Source organism: Procambarus clarkii, chromosome 8 (genome assembly GCF_040958095.1).
Source record: "Procambarus clarkii isolate CNS0578487 chromosome 8, FALCON_Pclarkii_2.0, whole genome shotgun sequence".
Classification (NCBI taxonomy): Eukaryota; Metazoa; Arthropoda; class Malacostraca; order Decapoda; family Cambaridae; genus Procambarus; species Procambarus clarkii.
Genome location: NC_091157.1, coordinates 31,532,143 through 31,552,222, shown reverse-complemented (window position 1 = coordinate 31,552,222; position 20,080 = coordinate 31,532,143). Strand labels below are relative to the sequence as shown.

Below are 20,080 nucleotides of genomic sequence, written 5' to 3'. Positions count from 1 at the left end.
GAATGTTGGAATGTAGCCACATTGCATGAAAAGATAGATACCACCATCCAAATTCCCCATTTACACCTTAAACAATTCATACTTAATGAAGGTCTAGAACATCTAATGATTGGATTCTGGAAGAGAGCTGTGGAAGATTTAAAGTATTATGTATTTAAATAATTATAAGTTGATAATGGAAATAGTCTCCCAAAGAACAACTGATGTCTGAAGAATGGGAAATTAGTGATACTTGCCGCTTTCACCAGTTGCTTTCTTAAGAGACTTTCCTAGATTAAACAACCGACCCACAATGATAAATTAGAGTGATCTCACCGAGGTGGTTGGGAGCTGCTTTTTTTGGGGGGGGGGGAGCCAGATTTAAATTGGCCACCAAAGTCTAGAGAAACATGCTGGCGCAACTCTCGAATGTGTACTTAAGGGGGATAAAAAAAACTCTAAGCTCATTCTCACTATGGAACTAAACGAGGACAGACGGATGGTGGGTAGCATTGTGAGATAAAATAAATAAAATAATAATAATAATAATAATAATAATAATAATAAACAGTGTAATTGTAAATCACTCCTTCTTCAGTCAGGAATGGCACAGATTAGTGATGACAACACTATCTGTGAGTCTGCTCCCGAACCCTCCCCCTCCAAATGGACAGCAGCACCACCATCAAGTGAGGATTCTCCCGAAACTTCCCCCTCCAAATGGACAGCAGCACCACCATCAAGTGAGGATTCTCCCGAAACTTCCCCCTCCAAATGGACAGCAGCACCACCATCAAGTGAGGATTCTCCCGAAACTTACCCCTCCAAATGGACAGCACCACCACCATCAAGTGAGGATTCTCCCGAAACCCACCCCCCCTCCAAATGGACAGCACCACCACCATCAAGTGAGGATTCTCCCGAAACTTCCCCCTCCAAATGGACAGCGGCGCCATCAAGTAAGGATTCTCCCGAAACCCACCCCCCCCTCCAAATGGACAGCGGCGCCATCAAGTAAGGATTCTCCTGAAACCCCCCCCCCCCACTCCAAATGGACAGCGGCGCCATCAAGTCAACCTGTCCTCTTAAAAAGAACGTCAACATTTGCCGTTTGACTCTACGGCTGTTTTTGGACGTTATTTTGTGTAAAACTACGTCTATTTTCGCTTCCATGGACTATCTCTTGTTATACAATGAAATACCACACTCTTATTATTCTATAACTCACTGACTATGCTCTGATATTTGTTCTTCAAGTAAAAATATATATATTTTTGCCTTAATTAGGCCATAATCCAGAAAATTCCAGCCTATCGATCTTTATATTTAGGAAAACATCTAATAAATTTGGAAATGAATTTTTCGTTCGCCGACAGTTGCCTGTTACTATTTAACCCTCCATGCTTTAATGTCGCTGGTCATTGTGACTTTCCCAGGATTTATATATGTTTTGTAGTAGCATTTAGTCAGACTACAGTAATTTAACTAATGGGAAACCTCTATAGTTGTCGTAAATTAATAATAATCATTTATCAAATAATAAATTAGCAAACATAGGCAACATTTTATGTTACGACTTTTCGGGTAGGCCGTTCTGTTTGTTTACAACCTCAATGGTTCAAAATACACAATACTTTTAATATATAAGTGACTAAGTATGCTCTAATATATGGTCCTCAATGAAAATTATCGTTTTGTTTTGTTAATTTGTCCATAATGAATAAGATTCCTTACTGTTGATCTTTATATTAAGAAAAACATCTAAACAAATTGGTATTGTGTTTTCGTTCAGATAAAGTTTCCAGATACTATTTCCTAGTTATCAATTAATGTAGGTGGTTATTTTAATTCGCGGATACCAGGGGCTTTCTCCCATTATACAATATAAATGTACTCACTAACTATTCTCTGGTATCTGTTCTTCAAGTAAAATTACCTATTTTTTTGTTTAATTAGTCCATAATTCATAAAATTCCTTCAGGTCGATCTTCATATTTAAGAAAACATCTAATCAATTTGGAATTTAATTTTTCGTTCAGCTACAGTTACCAGCTACTATTTCATTGTTATATTTTATGTCGCTGGTCATTACGATTTTCCAAGAATTTAAACAGCTAAACAGCAAGTAGCATCTTGTTAGAGTACAGGAATTTACCTATGGAGAACCTCGATAGCTGCCGAAAATTATTAATGATTATATATGGAATTTAGAATAATGAATTATATACTATTTCTTATGTTACGTCTTTGGCGGGTAGGCGGTTCTGCGGGTTTACAACCAAATTGTTTAAAAATCACACTATTTTAAATGTATGAGTCACTAGTATGCTCTGATATATGTTCTGCAATGAAAAAAAAGATTGTTTTGTTGTTAATTACTCCATAAATGTGTAATGTGTTAATTCAGTATAAAATCTTTTTGCAACGTTTATATGCGATATACGTAGCTGGAAACTACCTAATATTTAAAAATAATAGTTACAACATTCTATTAATATATAATGTTGAAATAAATATCACACAAAGTCTGTATATCTGTTTTTAGATGTCTTATAAATCTTCTTCTAAAATAGGATTAATGATTTTTATGAATCTTGAGTAAAAATTATGTTAATTATTATTAATCTAATTGTTATTATTTTAAGTAAAAGAATTGCAAGTATTCGCATAACCACGGGATCTCTGTTTGTGTATGAATGCACGGATTTGTTTTTGTTATGAGAGGGACGCCTTAGAAAGCATGGTGTAGGCCACCTGTGGCTCGCATCCGATCCCACGATCGTCGTCGCCCCTAAATCAACACAACAGGTATTTAGTATTTACGATTATAATAAGTAATATTTCTTTTATAATAATATTGCAGCAGGTGGTGTAGTGGTAGGACACTCGCCTGGCGTTCCGCGAGCGCTATGTCATGGGTTCGTATCCTGGCCGGGGAGGATTTACTGGGCGCAATTCCTTAACTGTAGCCTCTGTTTAACGCAACAGTAAAATGTGTACTTGGATGAAAAAACGATTCTTCGCGGCGGGGATCGTATTCCAGGGACCTGCCCGAAACGCTACTCGTACTAGTGGCTGTACAAGAATGTAACAACTCTTGTATATATCTCAGGTTAGGGGCTAGGCATTTACACTCTTAGGTCAGCAAACTAGCTAGAAGGTTAGACTATTAGACTCCACTGGTCAATCGGGGCCCTGCATGACTCAGCTTATCCTAACCTAGCCCAGCTTAAACCATCTTAGCATAGTTCATTCTAGCTGTGCATAGTGCTTGCACAGCCTTGCTTATCCTAGTTTACCTCTTCCTAGCCTACCGTAGCCAAGCCTATCCCAGTATACCCTTACCTAGTCTTGCCTAGCCTAACCCTGCCTTCCTTTTAAACATGACCAGTCCTTCCTACCCTAGCCAAGCCCTGACGAGCTTAGCCAAGCCAATCCCTGCCAAGATTTAGCATAGCCTTGCCTTTTTATTAATATATAGAGGGTACCACCTCTGGTTGAGTATGTAGGAACCCTCCACTTATAGGGTTGAGGGTTCCATATATATATATATATATATATATATATATATATATATATATATATATATATATATATATATATATATATATATATATATATATATATATATATATATATATGTCGTACCTAGTAACCTAGTAGCCAGAACGCCCTTCTCAGCCTACTATGCAAGGCCCGATTTGCCAAGTTTTCATGAATTAATTGTTTTTCGGCAACCTAACCTACCTAACCTAACCTAACCTAACTTTTTCGGCTACCTAACCTAACCTAACCTAACCTAACCTATAAAGATAGGTTAGGTAGGGTTGGTTAGGTTCGGTCATATATCTACGTTAATTTTAACTCCAATAAAAAAAAATTGACCTCATACATAATGAAATGGGTACCTTTATCATTTCATAAGAAAAAAATTTGAGAAAATATATTAATTCAGGAAAACTTGGCTTATTAGGCAAATCGGGCCTTGTATAGTAGGCCGAGAAGTGCGTTCTGGCTACTAGGTACGACATATATATATATATATATATATATATATATATATATATATATATATATATATATATATATATATATATATATATATATGCGGAAAATCCACAGAGAAATATGAAATGAGGTGAACGTTTCGGCTTTGTTAAAGCCTTTGTCAACACCAGACTGACCACGGGATCAGTTAGATCAGTTGCGTTAGATCAGTCTGGTGTTGACAAAGGCTTTAACAAAGCCGAAACGTTCACCTCATTTCATATTTCTCTGGATTTTCCGCATAAAATGATCAGTGTTTTGTGATCGTCAATTGCACATATATATATATATATATATATATATATATATATATATATATATATATATATATATATATATATATATATATATATATATATATATATATATATATATATATATATATATATATATATATATATAATATAAATAATGTGTGTGTAAACATGCCACGTGTGTGTAAATCACAAAAATTAACACTTGATGAAAAATGTGACAGTGTCAGACCACGGAGGAAGAATTGAAACAGGAATTTCCTTAAGTACTTTCATATATTAATACATCTTCAGAAGGAATAATTTTTTATATAAATTAAATTAAAAAAAATCATTCCTCCATGGTCTGACACTCATATATATATATATATATATATATATATATATATATATATATATATATATATATATATATATATATAAACAATCTTTGGACAACACCCACCAGTGGGACTCGAACCCAGAAAGCACAACTACCTTCCAGTAGCTGGCATAACTAGTATGCTTTAACCCACTACGCCATCAGACCTTACAAAAGAAGTAGATAGTTCGAGATATATATATCTCAAACATCTCTACCTCCCGAAGGCACCAGATGAGTGAGGGGTCAGTCTGCAATTTTCGTCAAGCCACTGTCAATGTGAGAGAACTCGTGTCCAGCTTATGAGCCTATACTTGCATAAACCACAAGTGAAGATAAACAATCTTTGGACAACACCCACCAGTGGGACTCGAACCCAGAAAGCACAACTACCTTCCAGTAGCTGGCATAACTAGTATGCTTTAACCCACTACGCCATCAGACCTTACAAAAGAAGTAGATAGTTCGAGATATATATATCTCCAACCCGTTCTCGCAAATTTAATAAGTCAATATTGACTTATTAAATATGTGCATAGGTGACATACTTAACATAATAGATACCCTTAAAAAGATTCATAGAAAACACCGACCTTACCTAACCTTGTTAGTATCTTAAGATAAGCATCTTATTGCTTCGTAATTACAATTATTACCTAACCTATAATAGGTATAGGTTAAGTAATAATTGTAATTACGAAGCAATAAGATGCTTATCTTAAGATACTAACAAGGTTAGGTGAGGTCGGTGTTTTCTATGAATCTTTTTAGGGGTATCTATTATGTTTAGTATATCACCTATGTACGTAGTTAATAAGTCAATATTGACTTTACGAATTTGCGAGAACGGGTTGATATCTCAAACATCTCTACCTCCCGAAGGCACCAGATGAGTGAGGGGTCAGTCTGCAATTTTCGTCAAGCCACTGTCAATGTGAGAGAACTCGTGTCCAGCTTATAAGCCTATACTTGCATAAACCACAAGTGAAGATAAACAATCTTTGGACAACACCCACCAGTGGGACTCGAACCCAGAAAGCACAACTACCTTCCAGTAGCTGGCATAACTAGTATGCTTTAACCCACTACGCCATCAGACCTTACAAAAGAAGTAGATAGTTCGAGATATATATATCTCAAACATCTCTACCTCCCGAAGGCACCAGATGAGTGAGGGGTCAGTCTGCAATTTTCGTCAAGCCACTGTCAATGTGAGAGAACTCGTGTCCAGCTTATAAGCCTATACTTGCATAAACCACAAGTGAAGATAAACAATCTTTGGACAACACCCACCAGTGGGACACCCACCACTAGTTATGCCAGCTACTGGAAGGTAGTTGTGCTTTCTGGGTTCGAGTCCCACTGGTGGGTGTTGTCCAAAGATTGTTTATCTTCACTTGTGGTTTATGCAAGTATAGGCTTATAAGCTGGACACGAGTTCTCTCACATTGACAGTGGCTTGACGAAAATTGCAGACTGACCCCTCACTCATCTGGTGCCTTCGGGAGGTAGAGATGTTTGAGATATATATATCTCGAACTATCTACTTCTTTTGTAAGGTCTGATGGCGTAGTGGGTTAAAGCATACTAGTTATGCCAGCTACTGGAAGGTAGTTGTGCTTTCTGGGTTCGAGTCCCACTGGTGGGTGTTGTCCAAAGATTGTTTATCTTCACTTGTGGTTTATGCAAGTATAGGCTTATAAGCTGGACACGAGTTCTCTCACATTGACAGTGGCTTGACGAAAATTGCAGACTGACCCCTCACTCATCTGGTGCCTTCGGGAGGTAGAGATGTTTGAGATATATATATCTCGAACTATCTACTTCTTTTGTAAGGTCTGATGGCGTAGTGGGTTAAAGCATACTAGTTATGCCAGCTACTGGAAGGTAGTTGTGCTTTCTGGGTTCGAGTCCCACTGGTGGGTGTTGTCCAAAGATTGTTTATCTTCACTTGTGGTTTATGCAAGTATAGGCTTATAAGCTGGACACGAGTTCTCTCACATTGACAGTGGCTTGACGAAAATTGCAGACTGACCCCTCACTCATCTGGTGCCTTCGGGAGGTAGAGATGTTTGAGATATATATATCTCGAACTATCTACTTCTTTTGTAAGGTCTGATGGCGTAGTGGGTTAAAGCATACTAGTTATGCCAGCTACTGGAAGGTAGTTGTGCTTTCTGGGTTCGAGTCCCACTGGTGGGTGTTGTCCAAAGATTGTTTATCTTCACTTGTGGTTTATGCAAGTATAGGCTTATAAGCTGGACACGAGTTCTCTCACATTGACAGTGGCTTGACGAAAATTGCAGACTGACCCCTCACTCATCTGGTGCCTTCGGGAGGTAGAGATGTTTGAGATATATATATCTCGAACTATCTACTTCTTTTGTAAGGTCTGATGGCGTAGTGGGTTAAAGCATACTAGTTATGCCAGCTACTGGAAGGTAGTTGTGCTTTCTGGGTTCGAGTCCCACTGGTGGGTGTTGTCCAAAGATTGTTTATCTTCACTTGTGGTTTATGCAAGTATAGGCTTATAAGCTGGACACGAGTTCTCTCACATTGACAGTGGCTTGACGAAAATTGCAGACTGACCCCTCACTCATCTGGTGCCTTCGGGAGGTAGAGATGTTTGAGATATATATATCTCGAACTATCTACTTCTTTTGTAAGGTCTGATGGCGTAGTGGGTTAAAGCATACTAGTTATGCCAGCTACTGGAAGGTAGTTGTGCTTTCTGGGTTCGAGTCCCACTGGTGGGTGTTGTCCAAAGATTGTTTATCTTCACTTGTGGTTTATGCAAGTATAGGCTTATAAGCTGGACACGAGTTCTCTCACATTGACAGTGGCTTGACGAAAATTGCAGACTGACCCCTCACTCATCTGGTGCCTTCGGGAGGTAGAGATGTTTGAGATATATATATCTCGAACTATCTACTTCTTTTGTAAGGTCTGATGGCGTAGTGGGTTAAAGCATACTAGTTATGCCAGCTACTGGAAGGTAGTTGTGCTTTCTGGGTTCGAGTCCCACTGGTGGGTGTTGTCCAAAGATTGTTTATCTTCACTTGTGGTTTATGCAAGTATAGGCTTATAAGCTGGACACGAGTTCTCTCACATTGACAGTGGCTTGACGAAAATTGCAGACTGACCCCTCACTCATCTGGTGCCTTCGGGAGGTAGAGATGTTTGAGATATATATATCTCGAACTATCTACTTCTTTTGTAAGGTCTGATGGCGTAGTGGGTTAAAGCATACTAGTTATGCCAGCTACTGGAAGGTAGTTGTGCTTTCTGGGCTCGAGTCCCACTGGTGGGTGTTGTCCAAAGATTGTTTATCTTCACTTGTGGTTTATGCAAGTATAGGCTTATAAGCTGGACACGAGTTCTCTCACATTGACAGTGGCTTGACGAAAATTGCAGACTGACCCCTCACTCATCTGGTGCCTTCGGGAGGTAGAGATGTTTGAGATATATATATCTCGAACTATCTACTTCTTTTGTAAGGTCTGATGGCATAGTGGGTTAAAGCATACTAGTTATGCCAGCTACTGGAAGGTAGTTGTGCTTTCTGGGTTCGAGTCCCACTGGTGGGTGTTGTCCAAAGATTGTTTATCTTCACTTGTGGTTTATGCAAGTATAGGCTTATAAGCTGGACACGAGTTCTCTCACATTGACAGTGGCTTGACGAAAATTGCAGACTGACCCCTCACTCATCTGGTGCCTTCGGGAGGTAGAGATGTTTGAGATATATATATCTCGAACTATCTACTTCTTTTGTAAGGTCTGATGGCGTAGTGGGTTAAAGCATACTAGTTATGCCAGCTACTGGAAGGTAGTTGTGCTTTCTGGGTTCGAGTCCCACTGGTGGGTGTTGTCCAAAGATTGTTTATCTTCACTTGTGGTTTATGCAAGTATAGGCTTATAAGCTGGACACGAGTTCTCTCACATTGACAGTGGCTTGACGAAAATTGCAGACTGACCCCTCACTCATCTGGTGCCTTCGGGAGGTAGAGATGTTTGAGATATATATATCTCGAACTATCTACTTCTTTTGTAAGGTCTGATGGCGTAGTGGGTTAAAGCATACTAGTTATGCCAGCTACTGGAAGGTAGTTGTGCTTTCTGGGTTCGAGTCCCACTGGTGGGTGTTGTCCAAAGATTGTTTATCTTCACTTGTGGTTTATGCAAGTATAGGCTTATAAGCTGGACACGAGTTCTCTCACATTGACAGTGGCTTGACGAAAATTGCAGACTGACCCCTCACTCATCTGGTGCCTTCGGGAGGTAGAGATGTTTGAGATATATATATCTCGAACTATCTACTTCTTTTGTAAGGTCTGATGGCGTAGTGGGTTAAAGCATACTAGTTATGCCAGCTACTGGAAGGTAGTTGTGCTTTCTGGGTTCGAGTCCCACTGGTGGGTGTTGTCCAAAGATTGTTTATCTTCACTTGTGGTTTATGTAAGTATAGGCTTATAAGCTGGACACGAGTTCTCTCACATTGACAGTGGCTTGACGAAAATTGCAGACTGACCCCTCACTCATCTGGTGCCTTCGGGAGGTAGAGATGTTTGAGATATATATATCTCGAACTATCTACTTCTTTTGTAAGGTCTGATGGCGTAGTGGGTTAAAGCATACTAGTTATGCCAGCTACTGGAAGGTAGTTGTGCTTTCTGGGTTCGAGTCCCACTGGTGGGTGTTGTCCAAAGATTGTTTATCTTCACTTGTGGTTTATGCAAGTATAGGCTTATAAGCTGGACACGAGTTCTCTCACATTGACAGTGGCTTGACGAAAATTGCAGACTGACCCCTCACTCATCTGGTGCCTTCGGGAGGTAGAGATGTTTGAGATATATATATCTCGAACTATCTACTTCTTTTGTAAGGTCTGATGGCGTAGTGGGTTAAAGCATACTAGTTATGCCAGCTACTGGAAGGTAGTTGTGCTTTCTGGGTTCGAGTCCCACTGGTGGGTGTTGTCCAAAGATTGTTTATCTTCACTTGTGGTTTATGCAAGTATAGGCTTATAAGCTGGACACGAGTTCTCTCACATTGACAGTGGCTTGACGAAAATTGCAGACTGACCCCTCACTCATCTGGTGCCTTCGGGAGGTAGAGATGTTTGAGATATATATATCTCGAACTATCTACTTCTTTTGTAAGGTCTGATGGCGTAGTGGGTTAAAGCATACTAGTTATGCCAGCTACTGGAAGGTAGTTGTGCTTTCTGGGTTCGAGTCCCACTGGTGGGTGTTGTCCAAAGATTGTTTATCTTCACTTGTGGTTTATGCAAGTATAGGCTTATAAGCTGGACACGAGTTCTCTCACATTGACAGTGGCTTGACGAAAATTGCAGACTGACCCCTCACTCATCTGGTGCCTTCGGGAGGTAGAGATGTTTGAGATATATATATCTCGAACTATCTACTTCTTTTGTAAGGTCTGATGGCGTAGTGGGTTAAAGCATACTAGTTATGCCAGCTACTGGAAGGTAGTTGTGCTTTCTGGGTTCGAGTCCCACTGGTGGGTGTTGTCCAAAGATTGTTTATCTTCACTTGTGGTTTATGCAAGTATAGGCTTATAAGCTGGACACGAGTTCTCTCACATTGACAGTGGCTTGACGAAAATTGCAGACTGACCCCTCACTCATCTGGTGCCTTCGGGAGGTAGAGATGTTTGAGATATATATATCTCGAACTATCTACTTCTTTTGTAAGGTCTGATGGCGTAGTGGGTTAAAGCATACTAGTTATGCCAGCTACTGGAAGGTAGTTGTGCTTTCTGGGTTCGAGTCCCACTGGTGGGTGTTGTCCAAAGATTGTTTATCTTCACTTGTGGTTTATGCAAGTATAGGCTTATAAGCTGGACACGAGTTCTCTCACATTGACAGTGGCTTGACGAAAATTGCAGACTGACCCCTCACTCATCTGGTGCCTTCGGGAGGTAGAGATGTTTGAGATATATATATCTCGAACTATCTACTTCTTTTGTAAGGTCTGATGGCGTAGTGGGTTAAAGCATACTAGTTATGCCAGCTACTGGAAGGTAGTTGTGCTTTCTGGGTTCGAGTCCCACTGGTGGGTGTTGTCCAAAGATTGTTTATCTTCACTTGTGGTTTATGCAAGTATAGGCTTATAAGCTGGACACGAGTTCTCTCACATTGACAGTGGCTTGACGAAAATTGCAGACTGACCCCTCACTCATCTGGTGCCTTCGGGAGGTAGAGATGTTTGAGATATATATATCTCGAACTATCTACTTCTTTTGTAAGGTCTGATGGCGTAGTGGGTTAAAGCATACTAGTTATGCCAGCTACTGGAAGGTAGTTGTGCTTTCTGGGTTCGAGTCCCACTGGTGGGTGTTGTCCAAAGATTGTTTATCTTCACTTGTGGTTTATGCAAGTATAGGCTTATAAGCTGGACACGAGTTCTCTCACATTGACAGTGGCTTGACGAAAATTGCAGACTGACCCCTCACTCATCTGGTGCCTTCGGGAGGTAGAGATGTTTGAGATATATATATCTCGAACTATCTACTTCTTTTGTAAGGTCTGATGGCGTAGTGGGTTAAAGCATACTAGTTATGCCAGCTACTGGAAGGTAGTTGTGCTTTCTGGGTTCGAGTCCCACTGGTGGGTGTTGTCCAAAGATTGTTTATCTTCACTTGTGGTTTATGCAAGTATAGGCTTATAAGCTGGACACGAGTTCTCTCACATTGACAGTGGCTTGACGAAAATTGCAGACTGACCCCTCACTCATCTGGTGCCTTCGGGAGGTAGAGATGTTTGAGATATATATATCTCGAACTATCTACTTCTTTTGTAAGGTCTGATGGCATAGTGGGTTAAAGCATACTAGTTATGCCAGCTACTGGAAGGTAGTTGTGCTTTCTGGGTTCGAGTCCCACTGGTGGGTGTTGTCCAAAGATTGTTTATCTTCACTTGTGGTTTATGCAAGTATAGGCTTATAAGCTGGACACGAGTTCTCTCACATTGACAGTGGCTTGACGAAAATTGCAGACTGACCCCTCACTCATCTGGTGCCTTCGGGAGGTAGAGATGTTTGAGATATATATATCTCGAACTATCTACTTCTTTTGTAAGGTCTGATGGCGTAGTGGGTTAAAGCATACTAGTTATGCCAGCTACTGGAAGGTAGTTGTGCTTTCTGGGTTCGAGTCCCACTGGTGGGTGTTGTCCAAAGATTGTTTATCTTCACTTGTGGTTTATGCAAGTATAGGCTTATAAGCTGGACACGAGTTCTCTCACATTGACAGTGGCTTGACGAAAATTGCAGACTGACCCCTCACTCATCTGGTGCCTTCGGGAGGTAGAGATGTTTGAGATATATATATCTCGAACTATCTACTTCTTTTGTAAGGTCTGATGGCGTAGTGGGTTAAAGCATACTAGTTATGCCAGCTACTGGAAGGTAGTTGTGCTTTCTGGGTTCGAGTCCCACTGGTGGGTGTTGTCCAAAGATTGTTTATCTTCACTTGTGGTTTATGCAAGTATAGGCTTATAAGCTGGACACGAGTTCTCTCACATTGACAGTGGCTTGACGAAAATTGCAGACTGACCCCTCACTCATCTGGTGCCTTCGGGAGGTAGAGATGTTTGAGATATATATATCTCGAACTATCTACTTCTTTTGTAAGGTCTGATGGCGTAGTGGGTTAAAGCATACTAGTTATGCCAGCTACTGGAAGGTAGTTGTGCTTTCTGGGTTCGAGTCCCACTGGTGGGTGTTGTCCAAAGATTGTTTATCTTCACTTGTGGTTTATGCAAGTATAGGCTTATAAGCTGGACACGAGTTCTCTCACATTGACAGTGGCTTGACGAAAATTGCAGACTGACCCCTCACTCATCTGGTGCCTTCGGGAGGTAGAGATGTTTGAGATATATATATCTCGAACTATCTACTTCTTTTGTAAGGTCTGATGGCGTAGTGGGTTAAAGCATACTAGTTATGCCAGCTACTGGAAGGTAGTTGTGCTTTCTGGGTTCGAGTCCCACTGGTGGGTGTTGTCCAAAGATTGTTTATCTTCACTTGTGGTTTATGCAAGTATAGGCTTATAAGCTGGACACGAGTTCTCTCACATTGACAGTGGCTTGACGAAAATTGCAGACTGACCCCTCACTCATCTGGTGCCTTCGGGAGGTAGAGATGTTTGAGATATATATATCTCGAACTATCTACTTCTTTTGTAAGGTCTGATGGCATAGTGGGTTAAAGCATACTAGTTATGCCAGCTACTGGAAGGTAGTTGTGCTTTCTGGGTTCGAGTCCCACTGGTGGGTGTTGTCCAAAGATTGTTTATCTTCACTTGTGGTTTATGCAAGTATAGGCTTATAAGCTGGACACGAGTTCTCTCACATTGACAGTGGCTTGACGAAAATTGCAGACTGACCCCTCACTCATCTGGTGCCTTCGGGAGGTAGAGATGTTTGAGATATATATATCTCGAACTATCTACTTCTTTTGTAAGGTCTGATGGCGTAGTGGGTTAAAGCATACTAGTTATGCCAGCTACTGGAAGGTAGTTGTGCTTTCTGGGTTCGAGTCCCACTGGTGGGTGTTGTCCAAAGATTGTTTATCTTCACTTGTGGTTTATGCAAGTATAGGCATATATATATATATATATATATATATATATATATATATATATATATATAATGTGTGTGTGTGTGTGTACTCACCTAGTTGTGCTTGCGGTGGTTGAGCTCTGGCTCTTTGTCCCGTATGTATGTATTCATATATATATATATATATATATATATATATATATATATATATATATATATATATATATATATATATATATATATATATATAATATTTTATATATCCTGCCTGAAATGCTGCGTGTACTAGTGGCTTTACAAGATAGTTCTTATAAAGATAGCATTTTGTGGTTATTCTCTATATCTGGTTCACCTAACAGTAAATAAGTACCTGGGAGTTAGACAGCTGCTATGGGCTGCTTCCTAGGGATGTGTGTGTGTGTTTGTATTCATGTTGAATTTTACAAAGTAGGAAGAGATGTTTGTAAAAAAAAAAATCAAATATTTTTGAAAGTATAAGTAGATTTGATATTTTTCTTTAATTGTTTATGTCTGCTGTCTCGCCTCCTTTATAAAATGGCATCATTCTTGCTTTTTTAAGGATATCAGGAAAAGTAAGGCACTCCAGAGATTTGTTGACTCCTTCCTAGTGTTGCCTAGCCCAGCCCAGCCTAGACAAGGCAGGCTGGGCATCCTAGCCTCACGCAGCTTAGCCCCATCACCTACATGTAGCATCCCAGTCCATCCTAAGTGATCATTACCTTACTGGCTGTGTTTTCTCTTCAGCCCTGAATGTAATGTGGTGGAACATAAGCAGATACATATCAGGTCTTAGAGAATCTGTACTTCATACATTTCTTAATAATGTCTCACAAATATTTAAATAATTAAAAAAAATTGTATAATAACTTCATATTATTCTTGCAATTTATTTTTGCATTTTTTTTTATACAAAATTTACATTTTAAAAGATTACCTCTATTTTTAGATTGATGACTTGAAGACTACAGTGCCATCCACAGCAAATCATGGTCTTAAAATATCTCCTAGCAATGACAAGACCAATTTTCACAGAGATCAAATTTTTGCTAAGCAGTAGTCACAGGTAAATATATATTATATATATAAGATAAAAGAGTACCACCTCTAGCTGGAAGAAGGGGGACCCATAGCCTCGGAGGAAACCACGCATAACGCATTAGAGGGAATGTTTAGATCCCCTCCAATACAGTTTCTGTGTGCTTTTCTCCTACCACCCCCTTCCTTATATTATATAAGGAATATAATTCTACTTATATTATATATATAATATTATATATATAAAATTAACTACTTCATTGCTCAAAGCACCTTTAGACATTCTGAGAGTTGTGCTATTTTATTAATTAATTAATTAGGCTATATTTTAATGTTTTCTAATGTTTTCATTACTTTTTTTGTTTTGAAATATAAATTGTTGAGTTTTGAAACATTTTGACATTAACTATACCTGAATATTTATAAACAAAAAAATACCAGAACTGTGTCCTTGACAATTGCACTAAGAAGTCTTTGCCAAAATCAGGTGCTCAGTGCAGTAGTTAAAAACTTAAAAGTTGTACCACCTCTGGTGCAAGATTAGGGACCCATAGCCTCAGAGAAGAAAATAGAGAGTACTCAGAGAAGGCCTTGAATAATAGGCAGGCTGTTTGTGTGTGTTTCGATGGTAAGCTTGCTGACACCAATTGTAGTTACCTAAGTGTAGTTACAGGATTAGAGCTACGCTCGTGGTGTCCCGTCTACCCAGCACTCTTTGTCACATAATGCTTTGAAACTACTGACGGTCTTGGCCGCCACCACCTTCTCACTTAACTTGTTCCAACCGTGTACCACTCTGTATGCGAAAGGAAATTTTTTTATATTTCTTTGGCATCTTTGTTTAGTTAGTTTAAATCTATGACCTTTTGTTTTTGAAGTTCCAGGTCTCGGGAAATCTTCCCTATCGATTTTATCAATTCCTGTTACTATTTTGTACATAGTGATTTTATCACCTCTTTTTGTTGTCTTCTAGTTTTGGCATATATAATGCCTCTGACCTCTCCACATAGCTCTTGCCCTTTAGTTCTGGGAGCCACTTAGTAGCATGTCTTTGCACCTTTTCCAGTTTGTTGATGTGCTTCTTAAGATATGGGCACCACACAACCGCTGCATATTCTAGCCTTGGCCAAACAAAACTCGTGAACAATTTCTTTAGTATTTCGCCATCCATGTATTTAAACGAAATTCTGAAGTTAGAAAGCGTGGCATAGGCTCCTCACACAACGTTCTTTATGTGGGCCTCAAGTGATAGTTTTCTATCTAGAATCAACCCTAGACCTCTTTCTTTTATCAGAATTATATAAAGATTTCTCACATAATTTGTAGGTTGTGTGGGATCTATGTTCTATTCCATATTCCATAACATGGCATTTATTCACATTAAATTTAATTTGTCAAGTGGTGCTCCATATACTTATTTTGTCCAGGTCTTCTTGAAGGGCATGACAATCATCTAAATTTCTTATCCATCCCATTATCTTAGCATCATCAGCAAACATGTTTATATAATTCTGTATTCCAACTGGTAGATCATTTATGTAGACAATGAACATTTCTGGTGCATGTACTGTGGTACTCCACTTGTGACACTTCTCCAGTCCGATTGCCTCTGATTACTGCCCTCATTTTTCTATCAGTCAGAAAATTTTTCATCCATGTTAGAAGCTTACCTGTCACCCATCCAAAATTTTCTAGTTTCCAGAACAACCTCTTATGTGGAACTCTGTCGAAAGCCTTTTTTATGTCTAGATAGATGCAGTCGACCCAACTACCTTTTTCCTTTAAAATCTCTGTGGCTCAATCATAGAAACTGAGTAAATTCGATACACAGGATCTTCCAGATCGAAAACAATACTGTCTGTGTGATATTATATAATTTCTCTCCAGGTGTTCTACCCATTTAGTTTTTATTATTTTTTTTTTCAATTATTTCACTGTTACACTTGTCAATGATTCAGGTCTATAACTGAGAGGGGTGGGGTCTTCCCTGTTGCCACTTTTGTAGATTGGAACTATGTTAGCCTTTTTCCACATGTTTGCTATGACTCCTATACACAGGGATGCCTGAAAGATCAGGTGAAGTGAAAGGCTGAGCTCAGATGCACATTCTCTCAGAACCCATGGTGAAACTCCATCTGGACCAACTGCTTTGTTCTTACTTAGCTACTTTAGCATATTTTCCACTTCATCTCTAGACACCTCTATACGCTCTATGATGTTCTCAGAAATTCTTATTGTGTCTGGTTCTCTTAAGATTTCATTTTGTATAAACACACTTTGGAACTTTTGGTTTAATGTTTCGCACATTGCATTATCATTTTCTGTGAATCTGTTTCCTATTTTCAACCTCTGGATATTATCCTTTACCTGCAATTTGTTGTTTATGAATTTGTAGAATAGGCCCAGTTCTGTTTTACATTTATCCATTATCCCTTTTTAAAAATTTCTTTCTGGCTCTCCCCTTACTGCTGTATAGTTGTTTCTCGCATCTTTGTATTGCTGGTATGATTGGGGGTTTGGCTTCTTTCTATGTTGATACCTGCTTGATGGGGTTCTGCTCTTCTACTCCCCAAGCCCGGCCCGAGGCCAGGCTCGACTTGTGAGAGTTTGGTCCACCAGGCTGTTGCTTGGAGCGGCCCGCAGGGCCACATACCCACCACAGCCCGGCTGATCCGGAACTTCTCTTAGAAAACAGTCCAGTTTTCTCCTGAAGATGTCCACGGTTGTTCTGGCAATATTTCTTATAGTCGCTGGGAGGACGTTGAACAACCGCGGACCTCTGATGTTTATACAGTGCTCTCTGATTGTGTCTGTGGCACCTCTGCTCTTCACTGGTTCAATCTTGCATTTTTTTCCATATCGTTCACTCCAGTACGTTGTTATTTTACTGTGTAGATTTGGGACCTGGCCCTCCAGTATCTTCCATGTGTATATTATTTGGTATCTCTCTCGTCTCCTTTCTAGAGAGTACATTTGGAGAGCTTTGAGACGATCCCAATAATTTAGGTGTTTTATCTCGTCTATGCGTGCCGTATATGTTCTCTGTATTCCCTCTATTTCAGCAATCTCTCCTGCTCTGAAGGGGGAAGTGAATACTGAGCAGTACTCGAGACGGGACAACATAAGTGACTTGAAGAGTACAACCATTGTGATGGGATCCCTGGATTTGAAAGTTCTCATAATCCATCCGATCATTTTTCTGGCTGACGCAATATTTGCTTGGTTATGCTCCCTAAACATTAGATCGTCGGACATCATTATTCCCAAATACTTGACATGCTGTTTTTCTACTATGGGAAGATTCGATTGTGTTTTGTACCCTGTATTATGTTTCAGATCCTCATTTTTGCCATACCTGAAATTTATCACTGTTAAACATCATGTTATTTTCTGCTGCCCAATCGAAAACTTTGTTGACATCTGCTTGTAGTTTTTCAATGTCTTTCATTCCATTTTTGTCTCTTTTGGTCTGTGGCCCTCTCTCAATTTCTGTTGAACCAATCCTGTTTTCTGGCCCTGCATCTCTGTTTTGGTATGAATGTTTGTGTGCCTTCATTGTATATTTTGCAAAATTTGGCATACATTTAATTTACTTCCCTGTCTAGCAACAAGTCTGCCTAATTACTTATTAAAAAAAATTTGAAGTTCCCCATAGTGACCTCTCTCTCTTGAAATCAAGTTTATCAACTGTTTCAATGTCCCCATTTTCTGTGTGTGTGTGTTTGGAGGCTAAGCTTGCTGATACCGTTTGTGTGTGTGTGTGTGTGTGTTTAGAGGCTAAGCTTGATGATACCATGTGTGTATTTGGAGGCTAAGCTTGCTGATACCATGTGTGTGTGTGTGTTTGGAGGCTAAGTTTGCTGATACCATGTGTGTGTGTGTGTTTGGAGGCTAAGCTTGCTGATACCATGTGTGTGTGTGTGTGTGTTTGGAGGCTAAGCTTGCTGATACCATGTGTGTGTGTGTGTTTGGAGGCTAAGTTTGCTGATACTATGTGTGTGTGTGTGTTTGGAGGCTAAGCTTGCTGATACCATGTGTGTGTGTGTGTATTTGGAGGCTAAGCTTGCTGATACCATGTGTGTGTGTGTGTTTGGAGGCTAAGTTTGCTGATACCATGTGTGTGTGTGTGTTTGGAGGCTAAGCTTGCTGATACCATGTGTGTGTGTGTGTGTTTGGAGGCTAAGCTTGCTGATACCATGTGTGTGTGTGTGTGTTTGGAGGCTAAGTTTGCTGATACTATGTGTGTGTGTGTGTTTGGAGGCTAAGCATGCTGATACCATGTGTGTGTGTGTGTATTTGGAGGCTAAGCTTGCTGATACCATGTGTGTGTGTGTGTTTGGAGGCTAAGTTTGCTGATACCATGTGTGTGTGTGTGTGTGTTTGGAGGCTAAACTTGCTGATACCATGTGTGTGTGTGTGTGTGTGTTTGGAGGCTAAGCTTGCTGATACCATGTGTGTGTGTGTGTGTGTGTTTAGAGGCTAAGCTTGCTGATACCATGTGTGTGTGTGTGTGCGTGTTTAGAGGCTAAGCTTGCTGATACCATGTGTGTGTGTGTATTTGGAGGCTAAGCTTGCTAATACCATTTGTGTGTGTGTGTTTAGAGGCTAAGCTTGCTGATACCATGTGTGAATTTGGAGGCTAAGCTTGCTGATACCATGTGTGTGTGTGTTTGGAGGCTAAGCTTGCTGATACCATGTGTGTGTGTGTGTTTGGAGGCTAAGTTTGCTAACACCGTGTGTGTACTCACCTGTTTAAATAATAATAGGGGTGTGTACCACCTCTGGTGCAATTGTAGGGACCCACAGCCTTGAAGAAAATAGAGTATTCAGAGAAGACCTTGTGGATTCTCACTGAACACTAATCTTTTCTTCTCCTATCACCCCTCTTATTTTGTTTTATGCTGTATTCTATTATATATCATATAAATACATAGCCAAATGGCAATATTTATTATGTCTATACAAAAAGAAGACATCCACTTTATTTTTTTTCTCTCCTTTGTTTCTATGTGGATTTTGTTGTGACTAATGATTCTTCTCCTTCCCATCAACAGGTCTTCCTCACTGGGCTTGCTCGGCTTTTGTGTTACTGTGAGGGTGCCATCATCGTTTACCCTTCAAGACTGACTCATGCTGGCATTGCATTTGTTGACTTCCCTTCACAGTAAACAGTCCTTCTCCATATGGTGATTGTCCAGGGCAAGCAGGGTGTGACTGCCATCTTGGAGAAGCAGGGTCTTTTAATATGAAGAATCTTCCGTCTTCTCTACTTACGCCAGCTTGTGACAGCCTTGCATTCTTGTTACTTCATGGCCCTTGGGCCTTTTTTATTTATTTTACATAATAAATTTTTTTATTAATACCCGTGTTTCACAAGACATCCTTAACATTTTAAGCACCAATTGTATTGACTAATGTACGTCTTGTAACCTTTAAGACATAAATAGACAAGACATAGATAAATGAGTGAATAATACTGAGTGACTAGGTTAGGGCGAGGAACATAGTACAGTGTCTGACTTTGGAAGAATGCCTACTGTTTTAGAAACCTTATTGCCATGATCATAATCGTATGGGTTAAAAAGCATTTGTTGTCACTCCTACACTGTGGCTTGTTGAGCTTGAAACCTTTGCTCCTTGTTCGTGTTACATCTGACCTTTTGAAGAAATTGTATGAATCAATATCCTCCAAATTGTTCAGTATTTTAAAGGTTTCGCTCTATTACTCTCTCATTTGCATATATCTAAGCATATAGATTAGATATAGATTTAGATTAGATTTTTTAGTCAGGTAAAGGTACA

The 20,080-nt window shown here is 39.7% G+C and overlaps 1 long non-coding RNA gene across 1 annotated transcript; it reads left to right on the top strand.

Annotated features, from left to right (window-relative positions):
• Positions 1 to 2,675: 2,675 nt before the first annotated feature.
• On the top strand, positions 2,676 to 19,638 carry LOC138362045 (uncharacterized). Its single transcript, XR_011227380.1, has 3 exons — positions 2,676 to 2,787; positions 14,190 to 14,306; positions 19,333 to 19,638. It is a non-coding gene; the product is annotated as an uncharacterized lncRNA (long non-coding RNA).
• The last annotated feature ends 442 nt before the right edge of the window (positions 19,639 to 20,080 follow it).